General features: G+C 46.2%; 1 long non-coding RNA gene across 1 annotated transcript; it reads right to left on the reverse strand.

Moving 5' to 3' along the window:
- Positions 1 to 17,861: 17,861 nt before the first annotated feature.
- Positions 17,862 to 20,647, reverse strand: LOC128835113 (uncharacterized). Its single transcript, XR_008444575.1, has 3 exons — positions 20,600 to 20,647; positions 19,881 to 20,038; positions 17,862 to 18,693 (listed from the first exon to the last, which is right to left on the reverse strand). It is a non-coding gene; the product is annotated as an uncharacterized LOC128835113 (long non-coding RNA).
- Between the last annotated feature and the right edge of the window lie 2,190 nt (positions 20,648 to 22,837).

The raw sequence follows: 22,837 nt of genomic DNA on the forward strand, positions 1-22,837 counted from the left end.
GAGTTTTTTATATAACATCAACTGGTTTTACTTACAGATTTGATTAAAACCAAACAAATGAGGGGAAAGAAAACAACCGGGGAGTGAGAAGCAGCCTAAGTAACGGTATGTGACTAGGGTAAGCCAACTGGTGGAAAACCGCTTCTTTCACTCCTGGGAACTCTTTCAAGCTATTGCACTTTTCTCCTGGCTGCATACCAAAGTAATTAGAAAGCATCTCATGCAACATATAGTAAGGAGGATATTGGACATATTGCTGGGCTTGAGAGTTTTATTTTTATAATGAGAACAGAACAGTCACATTTTGCTATGAAGAACACAGACCACAAGAAAGCCAAAATGGCAGAAAATTGGGCTTTTAGAGGAATTCTATACTATTGACTCTGCTGAGGTTTTGTACTTGCCCTAGATCCCAACCGTGCAATGTACATACATAGGAGTCTATTTGTGTGGTGCATTGAGCCCCACTGGCACCAATGGGGCTCTGCCTATGTCAGGCACTTTGTAAGGTGGGTGCTTGAGGCTGTCAAAAAAAACCTCCAAACCCTCACAATTTCCACTCCCCTCCCCAACAAACAAACAACTGCCAAAAGCTGCAGGAAGCTTCAACGTGCTCCCAAGAGGTTTTATTGTAGCACCTGTAAAATCAAACCAACTTAATTTAACATAAACCACATCCCAGACCAAACTCAGCCTTCCCTGAGAATCCCACACTCCGGTTACTGGTTAGTCTGGGGAGTGGGCCTATCACAGAAGGCAGCATTATAACATAGTCCTCCTTTCCCTTTTCTCTTCTAGAACCGTGGTTCCCAGCCTTTGGGGATAGCCATGAGAATCTCTTAGCATTTATATAGCACTGTACAGCCTGACTACACCAGTGCAACTCTGTTCACTTCCAGGGCACTGAAGGAGAGTAACTCAGAAGAGAGTTTACTTCTATATCTTCAAAGCCCTGTAAAAGCATCACCTAAGCAAGCCTTCGCAACAGCCCTATGTGAGAGGGAAGTAAGATGTATTTCTTGCATGGGAGGAAGGCTAAACTTTTCAAAGGTGGGGTCCTAAATCCATGTTTTAGGCACCTAGATAAATTGCCTGATTTTGACATGCTGAGCACCCCCAGCTGCCGTTGACTTTGGGTGCTCAATGCTTCAGAAAATCAGGTGCATAAACATGGATTTAGGTGGCTATCTTTAGGCCCCTCTGCTTGAAAATTTTGGCTCAAGTGACTTGTTCTAGGCCAGCGGTGAGTCAGTGACAAGGGCAGGGGGCATGGTACCTAGTCCCGTGCACAATCCACTAATACGTGCTGCCTCTCTGCTGAATCTACTTGCCAGATCCCAAATCGGCAGAGCTCCTCTGAATTAAATGGGCCAGATCCCAAGCTGGTGTAAATTGGCAAGTGATGCTGAAGTCAATGGGGTTGTTCCTCAGCATCGCTCCACTGAAATCAGCTGATGATCTGGCCCAATTTGTAATAGTTTACTGGCCTAAGATGTACCAGCCAGTGCCCACCATTCAGTTCCTATCAATGGCATATGAGCTATTCCAAACCTCAGCCTGGGATCAGTTTGTGCTCTGCTGCGAATTAGATCATTCGCTGAATGGGAGGCATGTAATGGTGGGGGCCAAGACTCACCATTTTTGTAGGGGAGAGAGACCGCCTAGTGCAGGGGTGGCCAACCTGAGCCTGAGAAGGAGCCAGAATTTACCAATGTACATTGCCAAAGAGCCACAGTAATATGTCAGCAGCCCCCTCATCAGCTCCCCCCCACTCCCAGTGCCTCCCATCCACCAGCAGCACTGCCAATCAGTGCCTTCCCTTCCCTCCTCATCATCTGTTTTGTGGTGTGCAGGAGGCTCTGGGGGTGAGGGGGGGAAAAGCGAGGGCACCGCAGGCTATGGGGAGGGGGCAGGAAGGGATGGAGTGGGGCAGAGCCTGTAGCAGAACCAGGGGTTGAGCAGTGAGCAGCCTCCCCCCCCTCCCCCCGGCACATTGGAAAGTTGGGGCACGTAGCTCCAGCCCCGGAGTCGGTGCCTGTACAAGGAGCCGCATATTAACTTCTGAAGAGCGGCATGTGGCTCCGGAGCCACAGGTTGGCCACCCCTGGCCTAGTGTATCAGCCACAAAAGCCTGCAGTTCCAGTTTCTAAACAGCAGGAAATCTCTGCTCTGGCACCCATCCCTGGGTGACGTCAGGTAGGCGTATAGTAGTTACATTGCATCAGAAATAATACCCCTGCAATCTGATAGAACAAACAGGCCTTTTGAAACCAACCCCCCTTTTTAAGTAGTGGTGGTGGAAACATTAAGTTCCTGTTTTGTTCATGTCACTCGAGTCCCAGTGCTGCAGGAGTTAAATTACTCCCGCCCCAGCAGAGGCAGAATGTATCCCGTTTTATGTTTACATTAAGTATCCAGACGCTGGGCTGTATGTTTGACCCGTTTTTCAAGACAACACCTCATAGAACGTACAGCACGTATTTGCAGGGCTGAGAACACCGAGCCTGCTGACTTCACTTCCAAAGCCTGCCAGTTATCATTCAAAACCACCTCCCCTTTTGTTAAGACACAGCCTTCCCTGTTCTCAGGTTCATTTCTACTTGGCCGCTATTGAGACAGCATGGCCGTTCAGCTCTTTGCTTTGACCTTTCCCCTACTTTCAAGCTATAGACGTAGTACATTTGCTTTGGTAGCATTTACAGGAGTCACATGTCACATTTGACCTGTGACCCTTTTATTTGTAACTCTTTCATGTCTCTGCATCTGGAAAGCTTAGCTTGGAGTGCCTGAGCTATCCAACAGACCTGCCAGCCAGTATAGTTTTCCTATTTCAGCCTGCAGCGTAATTCACTCCATGTTTCCTGTAACTATGTTATGAAAATAGTAGGATCATTCTTGAATATGCTGCTCATTGGTTTTGGGACGTAACTTGAAGCCAAGATAATAAATATTGCACTAGATGCTGTTCAGAATAATGGATTACAACAGCGGTTCTCAAACTTTAGCAGCCCAAGGACCCCCATTTTGTTTTAAATTTTTTTGTGGACCTCAAGCCAGCTTCTAATTTTCCCCAGGGTTGCTCAACCTCTGCTCAGCCCCAGGCGCTGCCCCGCCCTTACTCCACCCCTTCCCCCACAGCCCCACCCCACCGCACCTCTTCCCACCTTGATTAATTTCTGTGCTTTATTTTCAGAGGTGATGTGAAAGCCCACATACACTTCATGTGAGAGCTGGAGGCACCATGCAAAAAACCCCACATTTGATGGTGTCAGGTTTGTGTGGTCAGTGAATGGATGATGTCATGAACAATCCCATCCTGACGCCCGGCACCTTGCAATTGTGCGACGTAATGGAGATGACAGTGCTGCACTAAGGGGAAACCATGTTTACAGAACATGTTTCCCCACAGCATTTACTATGCCCCCTGGTTGCAAGGAGAAGGGGAGGATCCTGGAGAAAATGTTAACCAAAGGGTATGAAAAAGCGAACAGTGCAAACTAGCTGTGTGGCATACAGGACCAGCTCTACTGTTTTTGCCGCCCCAAGGAGAGCGCCGAATTGCCGCTCCGGATGGCAGGGGCAGTCCTTGTGCCGTTAGGGCGGCACGCGCGTTTACGTGGTGGCAGCAATTCGGCAGCAGCTTCTGTCTTCAGCCGGAAGACAGAAGCCGCCGAATTGCCGCCTTGGGCAGCTGAACATAGAAGCTGCCGCCAAATTTCCGCCACCACGGAACGCGCGTGCCGCCCTAACGGCACACGAACTGCCCCCGCCGTCCGCAGCGGCAATTCGGCGCTCTGCTTGGGGCAACAAAAACACACGGACTGCCGTCCCTTGCAGATTGCCGCCCCAAGCAATCTGCTTGGAATGCTGGTGCCTGGAGCCGGCCCTGGTGACGTATCGCTAACCATGTTGAGTCCTGACCGCGATCACTGGTGATCCCCAGGGGAGCTCCGCCCAGCTCATTGTATTTTATTGTTTCTTCTGGACTATTTTGTAAGCTGTTTTGGGCTGTCAAATAGTAGCTCATCTTGTGACTCAGAGGCCACATACCGCTTTTGCTCTAAGCAGTCTTCATGCATGTGAAGGCCAGAAGGGGCCATTCTGATTATGGGTGCTGACCAACTGCATAACACAAGCCATAGATTTCACTCAGTGGTGCCTACATCTTATTCTCATTGACATCAGGAGAAAGACATTGTGTGGCCTGCAGCAGGGATTCTCAAACTGTGCTCCAGAGAGCACTCCCATGTGGTGCGCAGAGCTGTCTGTCACAGTTCTTATTCTTCAAAGTGACTCTTCCTGCTAGCTGTAGCCTAGTCCAGAGCTCGGAGAGCCTGCTTCTGATAATGTCACTCACATTCAGAAACACCTTACTCCACAAGTGAGCTCATTGATAATGGGACACTGGTAAAGTAAGGAACTTATGAGTAAGAGTATCAAAATCTGGCCCAAATGGTTTACAGAGGCTCTTCTGACCAAAGAAATACCCTGCTTGGTTACTGCCCATCTCATTTGGCAATGTGTTGGGTGGTTTGATGATTACATTTTTCACTTTAAAATTGAGTGCGGGTAGGAACCACAAGCACCCAAAAAAGATAGAGCCATGAGAAATTAGAGTGGAGGGAACTACATGTAACAAAAGGAGAAACCGTGCTTACGTATGTCAAGTCCTGTACCCAGGGAGAGGAAGTGAGATGGAGGTAACCCATCATATTAAACTGCATTGTTGTTGTTTTTTAAATTTTGTCCTTTTGTAATATTGTCCTCATATCACGTTTTCATGTAACCAACAGTTGCCAGAGTGCTGGTGTGAAATCAGAAGCTGGGAAATCTGTCAGAATCTCTATCATGAGTTAGTGCATATAAAAATAGTGCTGTACAGGAAAGTAGTGCAAAAAGCACCACTTACGGTTTTATGGTATGTACTGATCCCCTCTACAAATGATCCAGGCCCAGGGCTTTCAGGCAATAAGAAGAATTTTGCCATCTCTTCACTGAGGTTTCTGAGAACCAAGCTGAAGTGGATCTTTTGGTTCGTATAAAGAGATATCTCCCCTTGTAAGTATTCTCACACTTCTTATCAAACTGTCTGTACTGGGCTAGCTTGATTATCACTTCAAAAGGTTTTTTTGGTTTTTTTTTTTCTCTTAATTGGCCTCTCAGAGTTGGTAAGACAACTCCCACCTGTTTATGCTCTCTGTATGTGTGTGTATATATATCTCCTCAATATTTATTCCACTCTATATGCATCCGAAGAAGTGGGCTGTAGTCCACGAAAGCTTATGCTCTAATAAATGTGTTAGTCTCTAAGGTGCCACAAGTACTCCTGTTCTTTTTGCGGATACAGACTAACACGGCTGCTACTCTGAAACCTATAAAGAGATTGTTACCCCTTTTGACCCGTGTTGTTAACCAAATTTGGGGTCTTGTGGGTTATGTCTTTTAAGAGGAGAAAAATGATCATGGAGTTATGTATGTCTTTGATGCAATCCTGTTTATTTACAAAGAATGTACATAAAGTCTTGTTCACCTGAACACAGTAGGGTTTAAACAGGAGACAGTTTCTTTGCTCACAGTTCCACGTCTCTTTCCAGTCAGCACTCTTCCCAAAAGCTCTCTCCCTTTCTTGTGGCATTTGCTCAGAGTCACATTACACATGCTTCTCTGGGTGTGTGTCAGGCTTCCTTGCTGCCTCCTGTGTGTGCTTCTGTGGTGTTTCTGCTCACTCTCACACACCTGCAATCAAATCAAATCCCCTGCACCTATGTTTTTTATCAGATGCCTGGGAAATGCCATTACCCAGGCTTGCTTGTGCTCTGCTGGTGGTTTTCCATTGTATTAGCTTTCCCTAAACAAAGGAGCATTTAATTATTCCCTCATTTTAGCCAGAATGGAAGGTGCCTATCACGCCCAACAGCTTCAGTGCAGCAGTGTGATGCCCCCCACCCCCCAGCATTACAATCTGACCCCAGTGTTTTGAAGAAGCTGGGTGAAACCTCTGTTAGTGGGGGTAGAGGGGAGTAATATGGCCACAGCAAGCTTGCACTGCAATCATATGATGTAGTAGATGTGAAGTTTGAATTGGGATAAATCAACATGTTTTTGAGCACATCTGGATTTGGCCCCACAAGCAGTCCTAAGAAAAATCTGACAGAGTTGTTTATTGGAGATGTAACAATGAAGTAAATGTGCCCAGGGGGCAGATTGTATGGGCAGGAGTAGGCTCAATGCTATCCAAAGGGACTCCAAGATTAATGCAGCCAAGCACCAGAAGCGGTAAATAGTCACAGAGTTTATTATTTTTAAACTGTAACGCATCAGTGTTAACAGGCAGGTTTGGTTGTCACTAAAACAAGAAATTGAAGATTAGTTAATGCTCATAGAATTTTAAGGGCTAAAATTCACCCAGTCAATGAACAGTTTGTGGTATTATCTGTGTGGAAGGGACCAAATCACCTTATAATCACCACTGTCTTGTGCACTGCAAGGGTGACTTAAGAAACAGAAGCTCAGATGGACTCAAGGTCTTTTTAATAAACAGTAAGCAAAATTCTGCTTTAGATCCACATGGTAGATCTTAGCATCAACAATGTGCTCTCCCTACAGTTGTAGATCTTACACACGTGTTCTCATCTCAATGGAAGGGAGATCTGCATGGAGTGGGAGGACACATGTTGTAGTTGACGTTTTCCATGAGGTTCTGAGGACAGAGTTTTTCTTAGACTTTCTGTCCTGTCCCCGCTGTCCTCAGCATAGCCTCTTTGCTCTCGCATTCTCCAAAGGGACTTCCCTGGCATAGTGCCTCCTTGGGGGTTTTCAGCTCCCTTCATGCTTGCCATTATCCTTTTCAGCTGCAGTGGAAGATGATTATTTTTGGTGTGGCTCCTTCTTAGCTTTAAATCTCTGCTACAAGAAACCCGAGAGGGGGAAACATTCCTAGGGCTGGGGAGGAGCAGTGGAAGAACAATATGAGAACTGGATATGAGTCAACAGTGTGCTCTTGTTGCCAAGAAGGCTAACGGCATTTTGGGCTGTATAAGTAGGGGCATTGCCAGCAGATCGAGGAACGTGATCGTTCCCCTTTATTCGACATTGGTGAGGCCTCATCTGGAGTACTGTGTCCAGTTTTGGGCCCCACACTACAAGAAGGATGTGGAAAAATTGGAAAGAGTCCAATGGAGGGCAACAAAAATGATTAGCGGTCTGGAGCAAATGACTTATGAGGAGAGGCTGAGGGAACTAGGATTGTTTAGTCTCCAGAAGAGAAGAATGAGGGGGGATTTGATAGCAGCCTTCAACTACCTGAAGGGGGGTTCCAAAGAGGATGGAGCTGGGCTGTTCTCAGTGGTGGCAGATGACAGAACAAGGAGCAATGGTCTCAAGTTGCAGTGGGGGAGGTCCAAGTTGGATATTAGGAAAAACTATTTCACTAGGAGGGTGGTGAAACACTGGAATGCGTTACCTAGGGAGGTGGTGGAGTCTCCTTCCTTGGAGGTTTTTAAGGCCCGGCTTGACAAAGCCCTGGCTGGGATGATTAAGTTGGGAATTGGTCCTGCTTTGAGCAGGGGGTTGGACTAGATGACCTCTTGAGGTACCTTCCAACCCTGATATTCTATGATTCTATGAACAAAGTGATGTTAATTTCTCTACCCCCATAGAACTAGGAGAGCAGAAAAGAGAGAATGATGGGAAGCTTGAAGGCTAGGGGAAGTGGAGCAGAGAAGAGCAAGACAACTAGGACTTTGTGGGGAGAATACGGAATGCAGGAGGGAGGCTGGGGCATTCACAGTGTGACGCATGGCTAGAAAGGGTTAAACATTCTGCAAAATAAATGGCTCAAATTCAACCCTTAAAGACATGTGGGGCGATAATGTTTGTGTTTTTGCATATTTACGTGTATATGGGTAACGGTAAACAATGTAATCAACAGTCCCTGTCTATGCTGTATTCTGATAATTCAGAGATCAAAAGAACATCCTAGCATTTAAATGAATTGTAAACATGGGATAGCTCTCAGAGTAGCAGCCGTGTTAGTCTGTATCCGCAAAAAGAACAGAAGTACTTGTGCCACCTTAGAGACTAACAAATTTATTAGAGCATAAGCTTTCATGGACTACAGCCCACTTCTAGTCCACGAAAGCTTATGCTCTAATAAATTTGTTAGTCTCTAAGGTGCCACAAGTACTCCTGTTCTTTTTATGGGATAGCTCTGTATTCATTTCTCTTTGAAATGTATAGCAAATAATCTGTGAATGGTGGAGGAACAAGTCAATTGCCTTATATTAATTCGTATAGCTAAGTATGGGTGATGGAGCTCCTTCAAAGTCATCCTAATTACCTTTAGTTCCAAGAGGAATTCCAACTTGTCAAAGAGGACATGAAATTGTATAAAAGATCCTTGAGTCCTGATTCTTTTCATCTCAGATCTGCTTAAGGTTTCATGCACGAGAAGCGTAAGTCACAAGGACTGAGATCCCAGTTCTAACTGCAATATAAACATTGGACTATAACCTGTGGACTATTTCTGAAAGAACTCTTTGCAACTACAAAGCTCACTATCTCTGCTATGAATCTGAATCTTAAGAATTGAACTCATGTCTGTACATATATTGATCTTTTAATCATACTCTCGCTCTTTTGTTTTCGAATACATTTTAGTTTAGTTAATAAGAATTGGCTGTAGCATGTATTTGGGTAAGATCTGGAATATTCAATAACCTGGGAGATTGTGTGTGTGATCCTTTGGGATTGATAGAACCTTTTCTTTTATATGATGAAATAAGATTTTCAGAAATCATCATATTTGGCTTAGGTACCTGGATGGAGGCCTGAGGCTGGATCACTTTAAGGGAACTGTGTCATTTGGACTTCTGAGTAACCAGTAAGGTATTAAAGAAGCTGTTTTATGCTGGCTTGGTAAATCTAAGTATTGGAATATCCACCAGCTTTTTGGGGATTGCCCCATTCTTTGCAGTTCACCCTAATTGAGTTACCACAGCTGCCCCCCACTGGGACCCCAGTCACACATGGACAGGAGGAGAAGGGGAAAGGAATCATTAGTGGGGTGGCAGGGGCAGACAACAGGATCAGAACACCAATGAAGTAGTAGGTAGCCAAGCATCGCCCAACAGGATGTGAGAGATGGTGAGAGGAACACAAGGCTTAAAGTGGTCTGGGTGTTGTACCTGACCCAAAAGAACAAGAAAGGCAATTTTCCATCGTGGTTCTTGGAACAGGTTGAGAGAGACCTCTTTGTTCAGCCAAGAAGAACCCATTTCTAAGGAGGGATGTTGGGGAGACCGCCCTGAGTGTGCTCACTACCATCGTCTGAGGTTGTTTAATGCTGTGGGAAAAACTGGGAAGTGGGGAGAACGCTGTGTGTTTTTACCTGTGCACAGTGTCTGGATGCTGATCCCACCGTGCAGTGATCCACAGGCACTCTGTGTAATGTGAGAGAGCAGGACTTGCTAGGATTTTGAACAAACTAAAATGGGTGTCAAAACAAATGGCCTGTGTAAGTTTCCTTGCAATAACTCATGTGGGAAGGATGAATTGCCCAGCTATTTGAGCACATATGAACCTTGACCAGGAAACAGGCCAAAGACAACTAAACAAAAAGCAGATAAGAGCCTGGGATCAAACACATCCACGGTTTAGAGAGCCGTGAGCTCAGTGACAGCCAAACAGACCAAACAAGATGAGGGACCAAATTCAGCCCTCCGATAAGCAACTGTCCTCGGCAGAGTTGCACCCTTTGACACTAAGGATGATTTTGGCCCTATAGTGTTTGAATTGGCATCCCACGCCAGTCACTAAAATTAAATCAGAGAGAAAGTAACCTGGAGTCTGTTGCGGAAGCAGCAAAGTATAGCTGTGTATCCTTAGCATCCATATAAACCATTGCCTGTGTACAATTGGCAGGAGCAACCCTGTCCCATCAGGGTGACTCAATATTAGGGTTACCATTCGTCCGGATTCCCCCGGACGTGTCCGGCTTTTAGAGTTAAAAATAGCGTCTGGGGGGAATCTGTAAATGTCCGGACTTCCCCCCCATGCAGAGCCCGCGCTGCTGACAGGGCAGCCGTCCGGATGATGCCAATTACATGGGGCTCCGACAGCCAGAGAGGGTCCCTCCTCCGCTTCCCCTGCAGCAGAGATCACTCCCTCCCTCCCTGCATTCGCAGATCACCAGCCGGCCGCTCGCACCGACAGTCTGGAGCTCCTCCCCCTGCTCCTCCTCCCCGGCACACTGGTCTGAGTGGCAGGATAAGGGAGCCAGGGGGTTGGAGAAGGGGCAGGGAGGTTCTGGAGGGGGCAGTCAAGAGACAGGGAGCGGGGGGGGGGGGGTTGGGAGTATGGGGGGGCTTTCTGGGGGGGTGTATAAGGTTTTGGGCAGTCAGGGTACAGGTAGGGGGTAGGGTCTCAGGAGGGGGCAGTTAGGGGACAAGGAACAGGGAGGCTTAGGTAGGGGGTGGGGTTCTGGAGGGCAGTTAGGAGCAGGGGTCCCAGGAGAGGTAGTCAGGGGACAAGGAGCGGGGGGGGTGTTTGGGAGTTCTGGGGGGGGCTGTCAGGGGGCAGGAGTGGGGAGAGGGATTGGAGCAGTCAGGGGACAGGGAGCAGAGGGGTTTAGATGGGTTGGGAGTTCTGGGGGGGCTGTCAGGGGGCAGGAGTGGGGAGAGGGATCGGAGCAGTCAGGGGACAGGGAGCAGAGGGGTTTAGATGGGTCGGGAGTTCTGGTGGGGGCTGTCAGGGGGTGGGGAGTGGTTGGATGGGGCATGGGAGTCCCGGGGGTCTGTCTGGGAGTGGGGGTGTGGATAAGGGTTGGGGCAGTCAGGGGACAGGTAGGGGGTAGGGTCCTAGGGGGCCAGTTAGGATGGGGGGAGGGTCTCAGGAGGGGGCAGTCAGGGAACAAGGAGCAGGGAGGCTTAGGTAGGGGGTGAAGTCCTGGGGGGCAGTTAGGGGCAGGGGTCCCAGGAGGGGGCAGTCAGGGGACAAGGATCAGGGGGAGGGTTGGGGATTCTGAGGGGGGTGGGAAGGGGGAGGGAGTGGAAGGGGCAGGGGCGGGGCTAGGGCAGGACAGGGGTGGGGCTCCTCCCGTCCTCTTTTTTGCTTGCTGAAATATGGTAACCCTACTCAACATTGAACTGGAGAGGTCCCCCCTTCTCCCAGGAGCTGGGGCAGGTTAGCCTATACAGCCATCCACATCCTTTCTGATGACACAGTAGCCAATTAGTAACAATTGCTTTGGGGTGGTGGCTTTTGGGAAGTGGCTGCTTCCCTGAGAATTGAGCTCTCCAAACTCATTTCACAGCTGCCACCAAACAGTCACCAGAGGGTTACTCTTTACAGCCAGTGCTGATCTAGGTGTGGGCTCTGAGCCACCACTCAAGATAGATCAATGCTCTGAGCCCTTCAGTCTCTATGACAACACTTTTATTGATGTGGTGCTATCAGCATGTGTTGTGACCCTGTAGCAGGGTGGACACCTGCTCCTCCTGGAAGGGTCTGAGATAGCCCAGGGAGCAGGCAGCATGAAGGCTGAGCTGATTGGGGGAAGTGGCTGCAGCTGGGGCCACGCCCCAAACAGCCTCAGCAGGCCCTATAAAGGCAGGGAGCCAGGAGCTCAGGCTGGGGTCTGTCTCTAAGGAGAGAAGGGCCTAGCTGTAGGGAGCTAGACACAGGGTACCTGTATTGGAGCAGGGCTGGGGAGCTCCAGCCTGGATAGCCCCAGGCTGTGGCCTAGTAGGAGGCCAGGGGATACTGGGGGTTGCAGAGGGCAGCCCAGGGCTAGTCCAAGGCAGCAGGTCCAACCCCCCCTTGCCAGTGATGAGTAGCCTATACTGCAGTCTGCCCTGGGGAGTGGGGACTAGTTGGTGACTGGCAGTGGCCTAGTGCTGAGGCAAGGTGGGGATAGTGGGTGGGGGTTCCCCAGGGAGGGGAGACCCAGATCTGTGGGGTACTGCCAAGGGGTAGTATCCCAGTAATAGGGGCACTGGGTCCTGGGAGGGGCATGGGTGCCAGAAGAGGACAGGCGGATCACTGGCCTGCAGAGGGTGCTCCGGAGGCTGGATTGAGCTGATTCCCCGGAGTAACCAGAAGGAGACGCCGTGGGGTGAGTCTGGGCCTTTACAGACCTGTACACCCATTCTCCCCTGACACACACCTGAATGTCTCACTAGCTATTGCTATTGTAAGTTGTGCTGGCTCCATGGTGAATGGAAGTTCTGTTTGCAGGGAGAACATACCCTCCCTCAATGTAATGGCTGCAACTTGGATTCTGTGGAAAGGGGAGGTGATCTAATCCATGATTTCTTACAGCCTCCCTTTTTTTATGGGTTGATGTCTGTTGGGGAAGAGAAGTGGATGGGGAAGGAATTTGTTTCTGTTGTAGTATAAGTTCACTGCATGAAACCAGTTGAGAGTCACTGATTTAATCCCGGCCTGCTTAAAATAAATCTGATGCCGTCCTGTTGAAGGAAGGGATGAGATGGCTGTGGACGGTATCTCCTGGCCAGCCTATCCCCACCAGCCATTTCCATGGACATATAATTGTTTCCATATAGTTCTATTAGTATTTTACTTATTATTTGTATTCTGTTAACACCCAGAGGTCTCAGATGGTTTGCACTAGGTGCTGTACCAACATACAGGAGGACACAGTCTGTGCCCTAAAATAGCTTTCAATCTACTGTGAGATAATATGCAACAAACACTAGGCGTGTAGAACTAATACAAATCAATTTGATAAAATTTCTTTGTGTAGACACAATCTTATCCTCGGGTTCGAAACCGTGCTAGTGCCTTTCAAGCAACAACCGTTTTAAAATATGGCTTTGGCTAACATGGTTTGAACTCTAGTGTTGAAGTCCCGTCTACACTGTAGCAGCTACCTTATTGAATAACCCAGCTCAAACAAAGCTCAAACTCATTTTAGCCATATTTCTCAAACAGTAACCAGGTCCTCGCTGGGCAGCTGTAAATGGGAGTTGAGAATGCATTTCCTGTCAGCCAGCCTACAAGAGACCATGCAACTGACATCTTATCAATCCTAGAGCATTTACCACACATCAAAATGGAAGGGGCAGAGACTTATGCTTTCAGTCTCCCTTCAGGTAGGAATTCTGAGCAGAGCACTAATTCCAGTACACTATGAGCTAGACATACTCTCAGATGTTCCTGAGCATGCATTGGGCTCCATGAGTGACAACAAGTTGCCCAAACTACTGGGTACAATGTTGATATAAAAGATAGTGGTAGACTTGGGGGTAGTGGAGCAGCAGGAACATTTAAAACTCAGCCTTTACTGCTGCAGCAGTCTGCAGTACCCCTGGTATCTTCTTATATTTCAGATAAGAGCTTCTGTAACCAGAATCACTTCAGATGTAAAGTTTTAATGGCAACCCTGGTACCGGGTCTCAGCCCCAGTAATACAGGACACAATTCTGACACTATGCAATGCACCTTTAGGTAAAGTGTACATCAAAAATTGGTAGTAAGCAGTGAAGGACAAATTGGGATGAATCAGTGTCTTTGTATGTAGCATGAAACATGCCCAAGCAAGTCCTGAGAGAACCAAAAAGAGAGGGGAAATCTGTCGTTTGTTTAAGATTTAATACAGCATATGGGGTAAAATATGCTCAGGCTTTAGTTAGGATAAACAAAAGTAATATCAGTACTATACAGAGAAACTGAAAAAGATGAAGACAGCTGCATTTGAGCGAGACAGTAAATAGTGTTTCATTTTTATTCTTGTTAAACTTTAAGATGTTTGTATTGGCATCCATGTTCCATTGTCACTAAATCAGGAGATAAGAGAAGGAGTCACTGTGGGGAAAGTAGCAGGGGCAGACAAGTATTAAATGATTGTTGTTGTTGTTATTATTGTATTCAGTGTGGTTGTAGCCAGGGCAGTCCCAAGACATTAGAGAGGCAAGGTGGTGACCTGAAGAAGAGCTCTGTGTAGCTCGAAAGCTTGTCTTTCAATGACAGAAGTTGGTCCAATAGAAGATATTACTTCACCCACCTTGTTTCATTATTAATTATTATTTTATTTGATTATTTATTTGTATTGTGGCAGCACCTGGAACACCAACCAAAGATCTGGACCCCATTATGCTAGGCACCATACACACAAAAACCCCACAATATTTGTATGATCACATCCATATGAAAATATAATGTTAGTTTCTTGGATGATACAAGGAATGGATACTGGATTTCAGGGTTTTTCACTCCTAGGTCACTGGTTTGAATATAACGACAGTCAGGGCCAGCTCCAGGCACCAGCCGAGCGAGCTTGTGCTTGGGGCGGCAGATTTCAAAGGGCGGCATTTCCATCTAATCCTGTGTTTGTTTTTAGTTTTGTTTTGCGCTTCACCGCTTTGCCCGCCCCTGCAGGTTTTTTCTTTTTGGTTTATTGCTCCCGCTGCCCTGTAGGGGGCGGAGGAGGGGAGCGCCCTGCATCAAGCCCGGTAGGGCAGCCCGCGTCCTTTCCTGCCTGCCGAATGGAGCGGCGCGAAGCCGTCCCAGCAGGCGGCGCAGCGGGAGGGGCCGCGTGGCAAGCGCCCCACTTAAGCGCTGCCTGGGGTCTGCAGGGCTGGGAGTCCTCCTGCACCCACGCTCCCACTGCCCCACAGGCATTTTTTGTTTGTTTTTATTTTTTCTTTTCTTCGCCACTCCGGCAGGCGGGCCAGTTTGTCGTCCCCTCCGCCTGCTGCTCCGGCCGGGGGCAGGTTTGTCTCCCCCCCCCCCCCTTTTTTTTGCTGTGCCGGCTGGCCGGTTTGTTCTCCCCCCTTCCTCTTCATTGCTCCGGCCAGGGGCAGGTTTGTTTCCTGGGCCCCCCTCCACCCTCCCTTTTGCCGCTCCAGCCGGTTTGTTGTCTCCCCCACCCCCCTGGCTGGGGGCAGGTTTGTTTCCCGCCCGCCCCCCCTTTGCTGCTCCGGCCGGCTGGTTTGTTCTCCCCCTACCCCCCTTCCCCGCTCTGGCCGGGGGAAGGCTTGTTTTCCTCCTCCTCCACCCCCGCTGCTCCGGCTGGCCGGGCGTTTTTTGCTTTGGGTGGCAAAAAAGCCAGAGCCGGCCCTGACGACAGTGTCCCGATTTTATAGGGACAGTCCCGATTTTGGAGCTTTTTCTTATATCGGCATCTATTATCTCCTACCCCCATCCTGATTTTTTACACTTACTATCTGGTCACCCTAAATACAACCCAAGAAGCTAGTTACCATAGTTGTGGCTGTTAGGTGGGCTATGTGAAATGAATTGGTGGCTTCAGATCAAGTCCTAGAAAACAAGTCCACATTCAAAAACACCCACCCGATAACTTCTGGCATCACAACCGCTTTGGCAGTGGAACCTGAAAGGCCAAGAACTGAATTTGTTTGGAGAATGAAATACCATATGCTCAGACTGAGGTTGAGACCTATTGTTAGGACAGCACATGGAAGATTACATTGTTACTTCTTTGCTTCAGCCAACAGTAACTTCAGCCTTCAGAAGTCTCACTACTGTGTTTTTTCATAAGCACTAGTATTCACTTAAAAATTAAATCTGTATATAGATATATGTTGTATGGGTTGGGGAAACTTTTCAAGAGAAATTCATTTTGGGCTGAGAAGCTGAATAATAAATTGTTTCTTTCAAGGTAGAATTTAACAGCTGGTTGCACTAATGAATTGATTTCTATTTATATTGTCAACATTAAGGACAATTAAAGTGTAATGAGCCAGGCAAACAGGCAAAACAAGATAGAAGTACTTTATATTCAGGTGTTGTTCAAAGATGGTTGTCTCTAAAAAGCATTTGGAGATATGAGCTAATTGTGGCTAAGTGGCCTATTCTAATAGTGGTCCATCCCATCTGTAGGTTCTTACCTTGATGAATCAATACTTTTAGAATCAGGGGGTAGCCGTGTTAGTCTGTATCTACAAAAACAACAAGGAGTCTGGTGGCACCTTAAAGACTAACAGATTTATTTGGGCATAAGCTTTCGTGAGTAAAAACCTCACTTCTTCAGATGCCACAGAGGTATATCTCTTCTTCACATAGTGGGAAAAATCTTTAGCTAGACTTCAAACTTTAGGTGAGAGAATATATCCCAAGAGCCAATGTGGCTTCTGCTCGAAGGTCACCATAGACATGGTCTTCTCTGTAAGACAATTGCAGGAAAAATGCAGAGAGAAGCGTATTCCACTGTACATGGCTTTTATAGACTTAACAAAAGCCTTTGACAGGGTTAGTCATCAGGGCTTTACATTGTTCTGAAAAGGCTTGTGAAATGCTTACACGATAGCATGAAGACAACTGTAATGTATGAAAACCAAGAGTCTGACTCATTTAATATCAACAATGGAGTGAAGCAGGGTTGTGTACTGGCTCCTACATTGTTTAGTATTTACTTCTCATTCCCGCTTCAATACGTGTTCCATGATCAAGATGGTGTCTATTTTAGCACTAGACTTGCTGGAGGATTGTTTAACGTTGGAAGGTTCAAAGCTCAGACGAAGGTGAAGGAGATCATCATAAGGGACCTATTGTTTGCAGATGATGCAGCCCTTGTGGCTCATAGCATTGATGCCCTACAACATCTTATTACCAAGTTCTCTGATTCATGCAAAATATGTGGGCAAGCAATACACTTGAAGAAATCTATTATCCTGCACCAAGACTCTTCAAAATCAGTTCCAGATATCACCTTAGATGGTATTTGTCTAAATGTTGTTGACTAATTTTGCTACCTTGGCTCTGCTGTTACCAGCAATGTAGCTCCTGATGCTGAGCTTACTAGTAGAATCAGTAAAGCAACAGGAACTTCGGTCTTTTGCAAGACAGAGCCTGGAACAATAACAAATTGTCAACTAAAGCGAAAATCCATATTTATGAAAAGTGTTTTATCCACTCTTCTATATGGCTCAGACATGGACGACTTATGCCAAACATACCAAAAGATTAAATAGTTTTCATATCAGATGCTTGCATAAAATTCTTCGAATAATATGGCAAGACAGGGTGACAAATGTGGAAGTGTTAAATTGTGCTGGTATGTCATTCATGGGAAGAAAAGGGGGCTTGGACATGTCAATCGAATGCCGGACTACAGGATCCCGAAGAATGTGCTGTACTCTGAAGCTCGTGAAGGGTCTAGAAAGAGAGGCAGACTGCTGTGCAGGTTTCAGGATGTTTGCAAAGATGATTGAGTATCCTTTGGAAACTCTGTGGATGATTGGGAAAGGAGTGCAGAATACTGCTCTTGTTGGAGGAGTCAGCTTGTAGATGGAGCGAGGCATTGTAAGGTGGACTGGATCAAGCTTTGTTATGACCGGCATCAGAAGAGGAAAGAATCTGTTGCTTGGATTTAGAGTATGACGGATTACAACCCCACCCACCCCAGGGTGCCACCTGATGTACGGGGGTACCAGTAAGCCCGCCTGTTCCACCAGCTTGGCCTCCCTTACACTGTCTTGCTGAGCCAGGCTCTCAAGCCTCCTGTAGCGCGTGCACACACACAGGTAGGGACGCACCCAGCAGCAGAAAGACACAGACATTGAAATCAGCACTGCATGGGACTGCTTCAGCTAGAGAGTTGCCCAGCATCCAAGTGCACACCCTGTCTGGAGTGTAAACCCCAAATTGTATAGTCTTCCGCTGCACAGAGAACTATACCGCGTAAGCTCATGAAATCCACCCCCTCTCTCAATGTGGAGGAAGATATACACAGCTTTTTGCCCCTCAGTTATGAATTCCACAAACTGGTTTTAGAGAAAACAAAAACAAGTTTATTTAACTAAAAAAGATTTTTAAGTGACTGTAAGTGATAGCAAACAGATCAAAGCAGATTACCTTAGTAAATAAACAAAAACCGCAAACTGAGCTTAACACACTAGAGAGGTAGCATATAAACTAGCAAATTCTCACCCTGAGTGATAAACCGGCTGGCAGACTCTGAAGGCACAAGCTGCCTTAGCTTTCCCAGGTTTTCATACACAGGCTAAAGATCCTTCTAGCCTGGGACCATCACTTCCCAGAGTGCAGTCCTTGCCCCTCAGGTGTTTCCAGGTGTTGTTGCAGGGAGAGTGAGGTATCCTCATGATGTCATTGTCCCCTTTTTATATCTTCTTCCCACCTGCTGGAAAGCTCTTCTGTCATGACCTGGGTCAAACAGCACCACACAATGGGAACTATCTCAGAGGTTTCTATTGTACACAGTTCCTGGGGTAATCCTTGTTGCTTGTGTGCATTTCCTCAATAAGCCATTAACATTGTTTGTTTGGCCTTTTTACTGTTGTACCGGAAAGGCTGCTTGTGGGTGTTTTCAACCTCACAACATGTTTTGGTAACACATACATAGCCAAACTTCATAACTTCACATACAACAATAGCACTTACAGTTCAACGAAATATTAATGTCTAGCAGATCAAGACTTCTAACATGATGCCTCAACACAACATACTTTGTACAACAGTGGTGAATAGTGGGTGCCAGGGTGTCACACGGAGCACTGCTAGTTTGTGGGTGTGCCCTACCTGTGGATGGGACTGTCACTCACGCATTGGACTCAGCAGCCATCAAAGAACTCATTGGTGCATATACCATGCTCTGTAAAGAGCAATGAGACCATTGCTATTGGATATTACTAGGTTTCAGAAAGGTTTTGAATTAAATCTTTCTTTTCCAGGTGTTAGAAGAAACATGCATGTCTGGGGGGACAAAAGGAAAAAAAATGGTGGCACAGGTTTATTTTGCTAGAATCCAGTGGTCAAAATAAACTGGAGCAGGGGTATACAGGTGACATTTAAAAACATTTTTTCTCTTTTTGAATTTTTATGAGACTTGGACATATATTTCCCAATGACACACTGGCGGTATTCTGATCACTTGGACACTGTGTTCAATTCATTTGTTCTATGCTTGCCATTTTGCTGGTTTGTTAAATTCAATACTTCCACCCGACAGAGGCCATAGCAAAGGGAAAAGAGGGGCAAAATTTTTACTTTCTAATTTTAGGAGGGGTGGGATGAAGGGACAGCATTCTTGTCCTAGGGCAACAGAAAGGATTAATCCATCACTGTCCATCCTACTCTCCTCCTAAGGAAATGGCATACATATTTCTCACAAAGGGGTGGGGGGAGAGGGAGGAGGGTTTAGTGGTCTGAGGCTAGACTTGGGATTCAGAAACATTCACTATGTTATTTGATGTCCCCAAATGATAAATAAGGGCTCCCTTTCAGCAGAGCTCCAAAAAATGACATGACAATGAGGGTGGAGTGTACATTGTTTGAATTCCTTTTTCCTCTTATTTATTGTCAGCTGCTCCATTTATCTCTCTCAGCACTTCTATGGCATTTCCCTCTCTGGGATGTTGCTGGGTGGAATAGTAAATATAAACAGGAACATTTAAGGAACAGGGGAAGGCAAAATGGTCCTTTGGGATCTATCTTTATTAACCCTCAGAGCTGTGCCCGCACAGGCCCTTACCTTCAAGTTAGACCAGAACTCTGTGGCTTGGGCTCTGATTTTAAATTCAGAGACCGCTCTGACACTGGATATTCCCTGGAGGACTGGGATGCTCCCCAATGCCTTCCCAATTACTCCCATGGTCTTCTCTGATATTTCTTATGGGATCCTCTTAGCTGCTTCCTTAGCCTTCTCGCCCAGCCCAGCTCATTCTGCAGCCCTAATTCCTGCACCTCTCACTCTCTTCGACGACCAACTTCCCTTTCTTCTCTGATGTTGCCATGTCCCCAAAACCATCTTCACTCTACTGCTCACTTTCTTGCAGTTTCTATGACTCCCTCCCTCTAGCAAGGGTGAAGTTTATTGGAAGGTTTCCAAAGCAATCTCAACCTTTGCTTTCTGAAAGGGATGTGTAACAAGGTCCACTTACCACTGCGGCTCCTCCTTGTGACCATGTCTTGGGACGAGCTCCAATCAGGTCTGATGCTCCCCTTCTAGTGGTTGCTCACAGCATGTCTCTCCTCGCCCTCCGGGAACTCCTTCTTTGTGATTCAGCCCTCCACCAGGTCACTGTATGGTCCTCCCTCTCTGGGGTATCAAAGTCCCACAGGGTCAGCTGTTCACATTCAGTTCCAGACAGTCTTCTGCTCCAAGGCCATGTCCTATGCCACATCCCAAGCAACTGGTAGGGGAACCCAGGCCTACCCACTACTCTGGGTTCCAGTCCAGGGACTTTGTCTAGCAACTGTGGTCTGCTTGCTCCCAGACCCTGCTGATATTTCCCTGGACTCCTTCCTTTCCCCTGCTCTATTCTCTGGTGTCCTCCTCTGGGTTTAACAACCCAAACTCTCTCCTCCCAGGGAGTAATCATAGACTATCCCTTTCTTTGTCTTCTTGCCAGACTCCATTGCCCCAAACACACCTCCCATCTCCCAGGAAGTGACTACAGACTTCCCCCCCCCCCCGATACTTCTTTTCTTTCTTTCCTCCCCCCTGTCGTTTTATGGTGCAGCAGCCTCTTTGAGGCGATGACTACCCTACCACAGTTTTTGCATAAGCAAAAATCGGTATCCTCTCACCCCGTCATGTGTCCTTAAGAAAGTGCAGTAATGCTTACTTAATGCTACCCCACTTTCCTGGCACACTCACCAATCCTTTCAGATTGTATTCTTTCATCTTGAGGCGTCTCACTTCTTCATAAAGAATCTTTCTTTCTGTGTAATACTCCCTGCATTGCCTCAGCAGATGCTCAACTGTATCTTGGACTTTGAATGTGTCTTTTGTTTGTTTAGTAAATATAAATTACCATTCAGGTCATGGTAACCTGTTAGCACTCTAAATATAGTTATTTCACTTCTGCTATCATAGCTATTAAGTGTAACCTTTCTGCCAGGTGGAATTGGCAGCAACCAGGTTCAATATCTAGAGGTTCCTTTTCAACAATACAACAAAGAACTGGCTTGAGCCCCTACCTAGTAACCTGGGAAAATTACACAGCACCCCTGGACGCCTCTAAGAAGCAATACTTCCCCTCTCGTAAACACAGAGTTTGAGTGTAGGAAAGAAACTTTTAATGAAAGGAGAGAAGTCACCAAACATTAATTAGGGAAAATGCCAGAAGCAGGATTCATAAACATAAAACCATTAGCAGGACATCCACCCCAGAGTGTGGGGCAGTGTTTTCTGCCTTATGTTCTGCAACCAAAAGTTCCTTTACTGTGCCTCTCTGCGCTCCCTCATAATACCCCACAGTGGTTGTCCTTGGTCAGTGAGGACCTAGGGTTCAGACTCAGAGGTGCACCTGTGTGCACTTATCTTAACCTTTTGGGCAAAGGTTAATGGAAATAATTAAGTTTAACAATTTCATCCTTAAATTTATAGGCATTTCTCCAGTTGCTACCTGCAGCACACACAACAGTCATAATATTTACTCCACATGAGATTCATACTCTGGGTGTCCCTAAATCGCTAATTGCCAGAAGTTGGGATTGATTGACAAGGAATGGATCAATCAGTAAATTGCCCTGTTCTGTTAATTCCCTCTGAAGCATCTGGCACTGGCCACTGTCGGAATACTAGGCTAGATGTACCATTGGTCTGACCCAATATGTCCATTCTTAAGTTATTAAGTACCTACATGGGGAACAAATATTTGATAACCGACTGTTTAATCTAGCAAAGGTGTAACATGATCCAATGGCTGGAAGTTGATGATAGGAAAATTCAGACTGGAAAATAAGGCATAAAATTTTAAGTGAGGGTAGTTAACCCTTGGAACAATTTATCGAGGGTTGTGGTGGATTCTCCATCACTAGCAATTATTACATCAAGATTGTTTTTTTTTTTTTTTCCCTAAAATATAGGAATTATTTTGTGGGAGTTCTATGGCCTGTGTATGTAGGAGGTCAGACTTGATGATCACAGCCGGTTATCAAATAGTTTACCAAGAGATGCAGATGGCTTTGAATCAGCCATCTGTCCTCTTCATTATTTACCACTCTCCCAATCTTTGTGTCATCTGCAACCTTTATTAGTGATTTTATGTTTTCTTCTAAGTCATTGATAAAGATGTTAAACGTGTAAGACCAAGAACTGATCCCTGTGGGACTCCACTGGAAACAGACCCGCTTGATGACCGTTCCCCATTTATAATTACATTTTGAGACCTATCAGTTAGCCAGTTTTCATCCATTTAATTTTTGCCATGTTAATTTTATATTCTAGTTTTTTAATCAAAATGTTGTACCGTACCAACTCAAATACCTTACAGAAGTTTAAGTATATTATATCACCATTATTTCCTTCATCAACCAAGCTTGTAATCTCATCAGAAAAATATATCAAGTTAGTGTGACAGGATCTATTTTCCATAAACCCATTTTGATTTGCATTAATTACATTACCCTCCTTTCGTTCTTTATTAATCAAATCCTGTGTCATCTGCTCCATTATCTTGCCTGGGATCGATGTTAGGCTAACAGGCCAATAATTACCCGAGTCATCCTACTTACTCTTTTTAAAAACTGGTACAACATTATCTTTCTTCTAGAACTTCCCCAGTGCTCCAAGACTTATTGAAAATGAATAGGGAGTTCCTCAGCCAGCTCTTTAAAAACTTTTAGATGCAAGTTATCGGGACCTGCTGATTTTAAAATGTGTAACTTTAGTAACTTCTGTTTAACATCCTCCAGAGATACTAGTGGAATGGAAAGAGTGCTCTGATGCCCATATGGTGAGACTGCCTCATTTGGTTTTTTTCCCCAAATACAGAATAGAGACATTTATTGAACATCTCCACCTTTTCTACATTATAGTCTTTATAGGGTTGAAAATGAGGCTCACAGAAACCAGACCATGCATAAACATTTGAGCAATGGGGCTTTGGTT

Source organism: Malaclemys terrapin, chromosome 3 (genome assembly GCF_027887155.1).
Source record: "Malaclemys terrapin pileata isolate rMalTer1 chromosome 3, rMalTer1.hap1, whole genome shotgun sequence".
Classification (NCBI taxonomy): domain Eukaryota; kingdom Metazoa; phylum Chordata; order Testudines; family Emydidae; genus Malaclemys; species Malaclemys terrapin.